Source organism: Cavia porcellus, unplaced genomic scaffold (genome assembly GCF_034190915.1).
Source record: "Cavia porcellus strain 051 isolate PalLab524CR breed Dunkin Hartley unplaced genomic scaffold, mCavPor4.1 scaffold_1, whole genome shotgun sequence".
Taxonomy (NCBI): Eukaryota; Metazoa; Chordata; class Mammalia; order Rodentia; family Caviidae; genus Cavia; species Cavia porcellus.
The window spans coordinates 116,165,503-116,177,316 of NW_026947484.1; positions in this window are offsets into that span (position 1 = coordinate 116,165,503).

The window sequence follows — 11,814 nt, forward strand, 5'->3', positions numbered from 1 at the left end:
TGTTGGGTTTCTTTTGGGGAATGGGGATTGAAACACTTCACTTGAAGTTTTCCTGGTCTTCAAGGTTTATGTTGAGGAGTCTGCTCTATAAACGATTTTTTGCTTTATTCTAACAGCTTTTAAGATTCTATCTTTGGGGGCTGGAGATTTAGCTCAGTGGCCTAAGCACCTGCCTTGCAAGCAGGCAGTCGTAAGTTCAATCCCCGGTACCGATAAAAAGGAAAAAGACAAAAAAAAAAAAAAAATTCTATCTTTATGTTCTGAGATTTTGACTACAGTGTGTAATGGAGAGGTTTTCTTTTGTTTGTAGATAATTGGGGTTCTATATGCATCACTAATCTGTGTGTTTGGAAAGCTGGAAAGTTTTCTGCTATTATTTCTATAACCCTGTTTGTTTTTATGCTGTGTGTGTTGTCTTCTGATTTTTCTCTCATTCTGATTAATCCTATATTAGTCTCCTTTGCATCATCAGCTATTGCATCAATTTTTCATGTTGTCCTATTTTTAAGTATCTATGAGTAATTGGTTTATGACAGTAGACCTGCGTTCTAGTTCTTATGCTCTGCTCTTGTATTGATCACTTCTGCTGCCTCTGCTTTCAATATAGATTTTAATCTCTTGAGTTTTTATTTGGAATTTCTTCATAGACTCTAATATTTTGCTAATCTTTGCATTCACATTTTATATCATTTTGTTTGTTTCAACTGGCTTTTTATTATTGTCAGCTGTATGTTCCCTGATTATTTCATTCATTACATCCATTATCTATTTAATTATATTTTCTGTGAGTTTCCAAGCACTTTATTTATTTTTTAATCTCCTCTGTCTTACTTTCATACAATTTGATTGTGGCTTTTTTTCCCCCCTCTTGATGCCTTCTGGATTGGGGTTGGAAGAGTTGGGAGTTTTGAAAAGCATTTTGTTTTCTCATCTTCTAATGTTTCTGTTGTTTGTTTTGTTTTGTGCTGATATTTTCAGGCACTTATAGTGGAAAGACTTTGTTGCTAGTATGGATATCTCTTTAATTAGTGTTTTCTTTTCAGTGTTGTTCTCTGAGCTGGGCTAAATATAGTCATTTGCCTCTGTCCCAAGATCTGAACACCCATCTTAATTTGGGAGGGAACAATGCAGTGTAAATAGCCAGATATTTAGTTTTCTGGGAATGGACCATGGTATTTTAGGACACAAAGGTAATCCAGATATTGGTATAGAGAGGAAAACTATTAATAGCAACAACTGTGCATCCCTGGCAAAAGCAAATAAATCAATGATGGTAATATCACCCAAGCCAATTTGGATATTGACAAACTACAAGAAACAACAATGTACTATCCTTAATCATAGAGAGGATATCTATATAGTATAAACACTAAGATAAACCAAGTATTGGCATATAGCAAATATTTACTATATGTGACAACTATACCTCTACTAAAAATAGAAAGGAATTTAAGAGTAATAGCACATAGTTAACTGTCTAAATATAAATAAAGCTTAATGATTATACTAGTAAAGACACAGGGGGTTGGGAACAGGAGAATGAGAGAAGAAAAATTTTTATTTAAAAAAAAATAAAAACAAAATAGAAAAAGCAAATCAGAACAAAACAATGCAAACAACACAGGATTTCAAAACAAGACAAGAAATCAGCAGTGGCTACCATAATGTCTTGTTTTTTTCAAAGTAGCTGGTCATATCATCACATATAATAAAATCAATTCTTGTAAGCTCTTTAGGAAAAGTTCTAGGCGTATATAAGCCTATATATGAACATCTATCCTTTCTGTATTAGAGGGAAAAACAAAACAAAAAAAAAAACAAGAAACAAAAGAGACAAATAAATAACAACCATGAACAGCCCCAAACAATAACAATATAGGCTTTCAAAACAAGGTGGTAGGAACATAACTAAGGTTGTTATTTTGCATTATTATCTTCAAAAGAGTTACTCAGATTACCAGATGTAAACATGCAAAATTGAGTTAACTGTTTTGTTCCAAGAACTAATAGAATTAGTAGTACAATCATCTTAGCTATCTTAAGTGTATACATACAAATTTATATCTTTTTCATTTCCCTTCCTTCTTTTCTCCTTTTCCCTGAGTTATTTTTTTCCTTTGAGCAGTTTCTTGCCCTTTCACAATATTTTGTATTTTTATTTACTCTTTCAGTTTCTTAGACTAGGGAGACAACATGGTATTTATACATGTAAGTTTGACTTACGTCTCTTGTGATTATGGTCTCAAATTGCATCCATTTACCTATAAAAGCCTCAATGTGATCCTTCTTTATAGCTGAGTAGTACTCCATGGCACAAATATACCACTCCATTCCTCAGTTGATGAGCATTTAGGTTGTTTCCAAGATCTAGCTATTACAAACTGAGCTGCTATAAACATGGGTGCACATATATCACTGTGATATGATATTTTCAGTTCTTCTGGGAATATGCCCAGTAGAATAGTTGGGTCAAATGGGACTTCCAATCCTAACTTTTTGAGGAACCTCACACTGATTTCCACAATGGTTGCACCAATCTACACTCCCACCTGCAGTGCAGAAGTATTTCTTTTTCCCCACAGCATCTCCAGCATTTGTTCTTGGTGATTTTCTTGATCCTGGCCATTCTTTCTGGAGTGAGATGGAATCTCAGTGTTGTTTTAATTTGCATTTCTCTAATGTCCAATGATGTTGAAATTTTTTTGATGTATTTATTTGCCATTTGTGTTTCTTCTCAACAGCTGATAAGTGTGTATTCATCTCAGGTGTCCATTTTTAGATTGGGTCTTAGAATTTTGGAGGTTTGAATTTTTAAAAATTCTTTATATGTTCTAGATATAAGTCCTTTGTTGAGAGACAGTTGACTGAGATTATTTCCCAATTCACGGATTTTCTTTTTACTCTGTTGGAGATTTCTTTTGACATGCAAAAACTTTTTAATAAGATAAGATTCCACTTTTTTTATTCTGGGAAGTAATTTCCTGTGCAGTTTAATTTTTGTTCATAAATTCTCTGCCAACCCCTTTGTCTTCAAGATTTCTACCTACTTTATTTTTCAGTAGATTTAGTGATTCTGTTTTAATATTTAGATCTTTGACCCATTTTGACTTTAGTTTAGTGTATGGTGATAGGCATGGGTCTAGTTTTAGTGTCTGGCATGTGGAAAGCCAGCCTTTCCAGCACCATTTATTAAAGAAGCTATCTTTCTTCCAGTGAATGTGTTTGGGCCATTTGTCAAAGATAAGTGGCTGAGTGTGTAATTGTAGTTCTATCTTCTAATCTATTCCATTGATCTTCAGTACCATGCTGATTTTATTATAGTAGCTTTTTAGTACAAAAAGAAGAAAAATTTGAAAAATTACATAATGAGAGGAGGAGCTGGGCAGACCTGGGGTGCCCTCACCGGCTCTCTGCGTGTCTGGAGGACTCTGGATATCTCCGCCCAGACTGCTGGAGTTCCCCCAGGCTTCCAGGTGCAGTGAAGGGGAGAGGTGGGTTTGAGGCTTCCACATCAGCCTCCCCATTCCGGCTTCACTTGGAGACCTGCTGAGCTCCCGACAGATGGGCGGGCCCACACTATCAGCTAGCCCAGCCTATTTAGCTGCCACGCCTGGCCATAGGTCTGCAGAGGAGGAGCTGGGCAGATCTGGGGTGCCCTCACCGGCCTCACTGCGTGTCTGGAGGACTCTGGATATCTCCGCCCAGACTGCTGGAGTTCCCCCAGGCTTCCAGGTGCAGTGAAGGGGAGAGGTGGGTTTGAGGCTTCCACATCAGCCTCCCCATTCCGGTTACACTTGGAGAATTGCTGAGCTACCGACGGGTGGGCGGGCCCAAACTATCAGCCTAGCCCAGCCTGTTTAGCTGCCGCGCCTGGCCATTGGTCTGCAGAGGAGGAGCTGGGCAGATTTGGGGTGCCTGCATCGGCCTCTCCATGTGTCTGGAGGACTGTGGATATCTCTGCAACCAGGGAGGGTCCACAGGTTCCTGAAGCACTGCAGCCTGTGGTGAGTACCCTAACCCGGCTGCGATTGAAGAACTGTGGAGCTTCCAAGGGGCAGGTGGGCGCACAGTGTCCCTGAGGCCCAGCTTGTCTGGAACTGCGGAGTTCTGAGCAGGCAGAGGAGGGCCACTGGTTCTGTAGGCCCAATGGCTTGGGGTAGCACGGTGCCAGAGTCTCAGTAGCTCCAAACATAGAAGGGGATTTTCAACAGATCCTGAGGAAGCTTTCTAATAACACTTGAAACACAGAAATATAGGAAAATGACAAAACGAAAGACCAAATTACAACCTCAAACCTCCAGCCCATCTCAAGAAATCCTAGGAGCAATGTATATAGAAGAAAATATATCCCATCCACCTCATATATCGGACACAATAGCCACTGAAATTGACAAGCAACTCCAGGAAGCTTTAAAGAAATTCAAACTAGAAATAATCTCCCAGATAAAAGAAGAAATGATAAAAGAAATAAAAGAGATTCTAAATATATCTAAAGAAAACACAGATAAAAAATTGGAGGAACTAAACAAAAAGATAGAATCCCTAGACGAGCAATATAAGAAACAAACAATACATAATGCAGATGCACAGAGATATACAGGAAATAAAAAACTCCACTGAAAGTTGTAAAAACTGCCTTAATGAAAGTGAAGATAGAATTTCAGACCTTGAAGACAGAATTGCAGCTAGTGAACAGGAAAGGAAAGATCTTTTGAAAATAACAAGGAATCAGGAAACAACAATTCAACAACTGCAAGATGATGCAAAGAAGAATAACATAAGAATGATAGGGATTAATGAAAGAGAGGGAGACAAAATGAAGGATGTCAGGAGGATATTTAGAGAAGTAATAGCTGAAAATTTCCCAAGCATGAGATCAGAAACTGACATCAGGATCAGTGAAGCATATAGAACTCCAAACAGTCATAACCAAAATAAAACTACACCCAGACATATAATAATCACCATCCCAGAAATCCAACACAAGATAGATTATTAAAAGCTGTCAGAGAGAAAAGACAGATCACTTATAAAGGAAAACCTATCAGAATCACAGCAGACTTCTCAGCACAAACGATAAAGTCAAGAAGAGCATGGAGTGAAGTATTCCAGATCCTAAAGCAAAATGATTTCCAACCAAGACTGATATATCCTGCAAAACTATCATTCAAAATAGATGGTGCAATACGATACTTCCATGACAAAGAACAGCTGAAGAACTTCATGAACACCAAACCAACCCTGCAAAAAATATTGAAAGACAGTTTAGATACACAAAGGAAAAAACCACTAAGCAAAGCAAATAATTAAACAGAACAGAAAGATAAAGATGCAACGGCAGAGAGATAACATTCCTACAATTAACCAGCATTTAACAGTAATAACCATTAATGTAAATGGTCTCAATGCACCAATCAAAAGAAACAGACTAGCAGAATGGATCAAGAAACAAAATCCAACCATATGCTGTTTACAGGAAACCCATCTAACCCAGAAGGATACTCACAGACTCAAAGTCAAAGGATGGAAAACAATTCTTCATGCAGCAGGAATCCAAAAAAAGGCAGGAGTAGCCATTCTGTTTGCAGACAACGTGAACTTTAAACCAACAATGACCATAAAGGACAAAGAAGGTCACTACATACTCGTAAGGGGAAAACTCCAAGAGGAAGAGATAACTATCTTAAATATATACGCACCAAACTCCAGAGCACCCAGTTACATAAAACAATTATTAACAGAAATGAAAACTCAAATTATCAGTAACACAATTGTAACAGGAGACCTTAATACACCACTGACACCAAGGGACAGATCAACCAGACAGAAAATGAGCAAAGAAATAACAGAACTGAATCACACCTGTGAACAAATGGGTTTGATAGACATATACAGAATGTTCCACCCAACAACATCAGAATACACATTCTTCTCAGCAGTACATGGATCATTTTCTAAAATAGACCATATATTAGCTCACAGAACATATTTAAGCAAATGCAAAAGAGTTGAAATCATCCCTTGCATATTATCGGATCATAGCGCTCTGAAATTAGAAATTAATGACAAAAGATACTGCAAAAATTCCGCAAACACATGGAAACTAAATAGCACACTCTTGAGTAATCAGTGGGTCACAGAAGAAATTAAAGAAGAAATTAAACAATACCTAAAAGAAAATGAAAATGCAGATACAACTTACCGGAATCTGTGGGATGCAATGAAAGCCGTTCTGAGAGGAAAATTTATTGCACTGAGTTCCCACATCAGGAAAACAGAACTAATACAAATAAATAACTTGATGCTACACCTCAAACAGCTAGAAAAAGAAGATCAAGTCAAGCCCAAAGCCAAAAGAAGAGAGGAAATTATAAAAATCAGAGCAGAAATCAATGCAATAGAGACTAAGAAAACAATCCAAAGAATCAACGAATCAAAGAGTTGGTTCTTTGAAAGAATAAATAAAATTGATAAGCCCCTAGCCAACCTTATTTAAAAAAGGGAAGAAAAAGCTCAAATTCATGCAATAAGAAATGAAAAAGGAGAAATCACTACAGACCCAATAGAAATACAGAGGATCATCAACACCTATTTCGAAAACCTCTACTCTCAAAAGTGTGATAACACAGAAGAAATAGACAGATTCTTAGAAGCATATGAAGTACCAAAGCTAGATCAAGAGGATATAAAACTGTTGAATAACCCAATCTCTGCTAATGAACTTGAAAATGTAATTAAGGCCTTACCCACCAAGAAGAGCCCAGGCCCAGATGGATTCACTGCAGAATTCTACAAGAAATATAAAGAAGACCTAATGCCGACACTCCTCAAACTATTCAATGAAATTGAAAGGGAAGCAATCCTTCCTAAGTCATTCCTGGAAGCAAATATTACTCTAGTACCAAAACCTGAGAAAGACCCAACTATAAAAGAGAACTATAGACCGATCTCCCTAATGAACACAGATGCAAAAATCCTCAATAAAATATTGGCAAATAGGATCCAGCAAATCATCAAGAAGATTATACACCATGACCAAGTGGGATTCATCCCAGGAATGCAAGGATGGTTCAACATACGCAAATCAATAAATGTAATCCACCATATCAATAAAGCCAAAAATAAGAATCACATGATCATTTCTATAGATGCAGAAAAAGCCTTCGATAAGGTCCAACACCTATTCATGATAAGAACTTTACAGAAAATTGGAATAAATGGTCTTTACCTCAATATAATAAAGGCCATTTATGACAAACCAACAGCCAGCATCATATTAAATGGCCAAAAATTGAAAGCCTTTACTTTAAAATCGGGCACAAGACAAGGATGTCCTTTATCACCACTCCTATTTAATATAGTACTGGAAGTACTAGCCAGAGCAATTAGGCAAGAAAGAGAAATAAAAGGGGTAAAGATAGGAAAAGAAGAAGTTAAATTATCATTGTTTGCAGATGACATGATACTCTACATAGAAGACCCCCTAAACTCCATTGAAATACTCTTAGATACAATAAATAAATTCAGTAATGTGGCTGGATACAAAATCAATACTCAGAAATCAATAGCATTCCTATACACGAACAACAAAATTACAGAGAGGGAAATAAGAGAAACTGGACTATTCACATTAGCAAGCAAAAAAATGAAATATTTAGGAATTACTCTTACGAAAGAAGTGAAAGACTTATACAGTGAAAATTATAATACACTGAAAAAGGAAATTGAAGATGATCTCAGAAAATGGAAAGACATCCCTTGCTCATGGATAGGAAGAACAAACATTGTGAAAATGGCCATTCTCCCAAAAGTGTTATACAGATTCAATGCAATCCCAATAGAAATACCATCAACATACCTTATAGATCTAGAGAAATCACTCCTAAATTTCATCTGGAACCAGAAGAGACCTAGAATCGCAAAGGCAATTCTAAGCAGCAAAGACAAAGCAGGAGGCATCACAATCCCTGACTTGAAGTTATACTACAAAGCAACAGTAGTAAAATCAACATGGTATTGGAATCAAAACAGAGCCGAAGATCAGTGGAATAGATTAGAAGATACAACCACAACTACGAACACACTCAACCACCTTATCTTTGATAAAGGAGCCAAGCAGGTTCACTGGAAGAACGACAGTCTCTTTAATAAATGGTGCTGGAAAAACTGGCTCTCCATTTGCCGAAAACTAAAGCTAGACCCATGTCTATCACCATGTACTAAATTAAAATCTAAATGGGTCAAATATCTGAATATTAAAACAGAAACACTAAATCTATTGGAAGACAAATTAGGTAGAAACCTTGGAGACATAGGAGTAGGTAAAGAATTCATGAACAGGACTCAAACCGCACGGGAAATTCTTCCCAGAATCAATAACTGGGACCACTTCTTATTAAAAAGTTTCTGCATGTCAAAAGAAATCTCCAGCATAGTGAAAAGAAAACCCACAAACTGGGAAAAGATTTTAGTGAACTCTCTCTCAGACAAGGGCCTCTTGTCTAAAACATATAAAGAATTAAAGAAACTCAGACCTCCAAAATTCAAAGATCCAATCCAAAAATGGGCATCTGAGATGAATATGCAATTCTCAGATGAAGAAATGCAAATGGCAAATAAATACATGAAAAAATGCTCATCATCATTGGTCATTAGAGAAATGCAAATTAAAACCACACTGAGATACCATCTCACTCCTGAAAGAATGGCCAGGATCAAGAAAACCGACAACAAATGCTGGAGAGGCTGTGGGGAAAAAGGAACTCTCCTGCACTGCTGGTGGGAGTGTAGACTAGTACAGCCTTTGTGGAGATCTGTCTGGAGATTTTTCAAAAAGTTGGGACTGGAAATCCCATTTATTCCAGCTATTCCACTTCTAGGCATATTCCCAGAAGAACTGAAAGCATCATACCACAGTGATATATGTGCACCTATGTTTATAGCAGCACAATTTGTAATCGCCAGATCTTGGAAACAACCCAAGTGTCCATCAACTGAGGAATGGATAAAAAAGTTGTGGTATTTCTATACAATGGAGTATTATTCAGCTATAAAGAAGGATCACATTGAGATATTTATCAATAAATGGGCGCAGCTTGAGACCATACTCATAAGTGAAATAAATCAATCTTGCATGTGTGAATACCGAATAGTTTCCCTAATGTAAGTAATGATTCAAATATATAAAAATATGTGGTAATCATGATTCCCCATTAGGTGGCCTTGGAGCCTTATAAAGTTTTCACTCATTAATTAGAAAGGCTTTATTCTGGGCTTCTTGATATGAAAATATTTGAAGCTAGAGTATATGAAGTTTTATCCAAATATTTCAAGGAAAAAGACACTATGGTAACTACTATTAAGTCAGGTTATATGGTGGTGAAGTACTAGGTTGTTGAAACAGTCATGCTGTGACCTCTATTGTTATATTGTTATGTCCTGTTTTATCTAAATCTCCCCCTTATTGTTTTAAAAAAATTATTTAGTCATTTCTTATGTTTGTCTAATTTTAATTAAAGAAAAAATTTTAAAAATTAGGATATATAAATAGTAACTCTTTTTGATTTCCTATTAACTAGTTTTGAAGTCCTGTAGTACTCCCACGATCTTGTTTTGACTGATTAGACTCTGTTCCATTCTATATGATAGTATCAAGTTTGAAGACATAGGCAACTACTTTGAAGACAATAAGATTCACTAAGATACCCATTCTGGTTTGACTATTGTCTTCTTTGGAAGTCCTGTAATGTTTACAATGCCTAAGTTTTATTGGTCTTGTTCTCTACTGTTTTGTCCAACTTTATAATATCTAATGAGATAGACAATTCTTTTTAAGGAAACAAGGGACAACGTTGATAACCATTGTTGATAACCTTGTACTCTGTTCTACACCATGTGCTATGTCTATCCTTGGTATTGACTGACAGGTTTGTTTTGCCATATTTGACTGTATTCTTCCCCCCCCCCCAAAAAAAGTAATAAGCACTAAGGAGTAATAAAATCCAAAATGTGTAAATTTTGTTGTAAAAAAGAGAGGGAAAAAAAATATAAAAAGAGCTCTAACGGATATAACAGCAAGTGTGTTTAGGGGTGTTAAATAGCTGACTATATCAATGTTTTTGGATCATTGAACACAGCTGTTTGCAGTCTCCCTGTTTGAATGTCCACCTTGTATTCTTTGATACTGTGATTTGAGGAACTATTTTCAAGATGATAATATGTAATCTACTAACAGGTGATTTCTTACTGTTATGTTTTTTTTTTGTTTGTTTTGGTTTTTTTTTGTTTTGTTTTGTTTTTTTGTAGTCCTGCAATACGTGTACCCTTACACCGCTTTGGTTTGTTTTTTGTTTTTCTCTTTTTCCTCTTAAATAAAAAAAAAAAAGAAAAATTACATAATGGGAAATGAGAGACATGAGAGAAAGATGAGACAAGGGGTCCTATTAGAGAGGAAGAAGAAATTTATAGAATTAGATAAAGGTAATACAAAAAACAAACGGAAAGTAAAAGAAAAATACAGTGAATATAAAAAGAAATATTAATGTGGAAAAAATAAAAAGAAAAATGAGAGAAAGAAAAGAGAAAAACAAGGAAAGAAAATCCCTCAAATCTAAATAAATCAGTGCAGAAGAAAGGATGGGGGGGTGGGGGTGGAGCAAGTAAGAAAAAATGAATTCAATAACAGAAAAAAACTTTCTCTGTACTTATGAATAAGCAGTTTTTTTCTATGATCTGAAATACTGGCCTCCAGTAAGTTAAGGTTTTCTCCACCTAGCTTTATGAACTGTGCGCTTTTTGAGCCCCGCTCCCCTTTCCAGAGGCCATTTGATTTTCCCCAGGCTGTGGCACCTGTTCAAATCAACACATGTCCTTGTTCATATTGGTAGATGTAAAAGGCAATCAAACCTCAGAGCTGTCTGTGGTAGATGCAGGCAGGAAGGCAAGAGTTCAAGTATGTAACCCTGGCACTTTTAGACCCAGCTGTTTCTGTGCACATGCAAGCCTGGTCTGGCTTCTAACCATGGAATGTGGGACCTGTGTCTTTTGTGGCCTGAATTTAAACTTCTCAGAGTTGTCTGTGCAGCTCACTCCCTGTCCATTACTGTTTCCTGTGGCTGTCACTCACACAGTAACTATGTTAGGGTTCCTAGAATCCTTGAAATGACTTTTGTCTGATCTCAGATTTAAATAATTAACCATCTCACAAAATGGTGCCTGTTGTGGTTTAAATGTCCCCCTCAAAGTTTCATGCACTCATGGTGACCTTTGTGATTGGTTTTTTGTCTAGTGCTGGGATTGGTGGTGTGGATGCTGCACCTGCCCAAGGTCAGGTAGCCAGCATACAATATAGGGGAGGGGAGGAGGCATGCTTTTTCCATTTTTTCACTTTTTGCTCTTGTTGCTTGTGACTGCCATGAACCACTGCCTCTTAGCCATACCACCCTGCCTTGGAGCCAGCTGATTATAGACTGAAACCTCCACAAACAGTAAGCTAAATACAACTTTCCTTCCTTCATTTTGAATGTCAGTTATTTTGTCTCAACAAGAGTAAAAGTAACCAAGATACTGCTTCAGTAAGCATTTTACGGCAATCTTGAGGTCAGAGTTTATAGTGTGGCAAAGTGGCTGGACAAGTTAGCATGACTTGTAAATCATGGGTATTCAGGACATGTGGGTAGAACAGCATCTAAGCCTGGCACCTTATATCAATCAGAAAATGCTATTTTAATTCTTCTGGCACAGGTTCAAGCAAATATTTAATAGTAATGATCTAAATCTGACATCAGAATTGGGAATTTAAAAGATAGTGGCTGA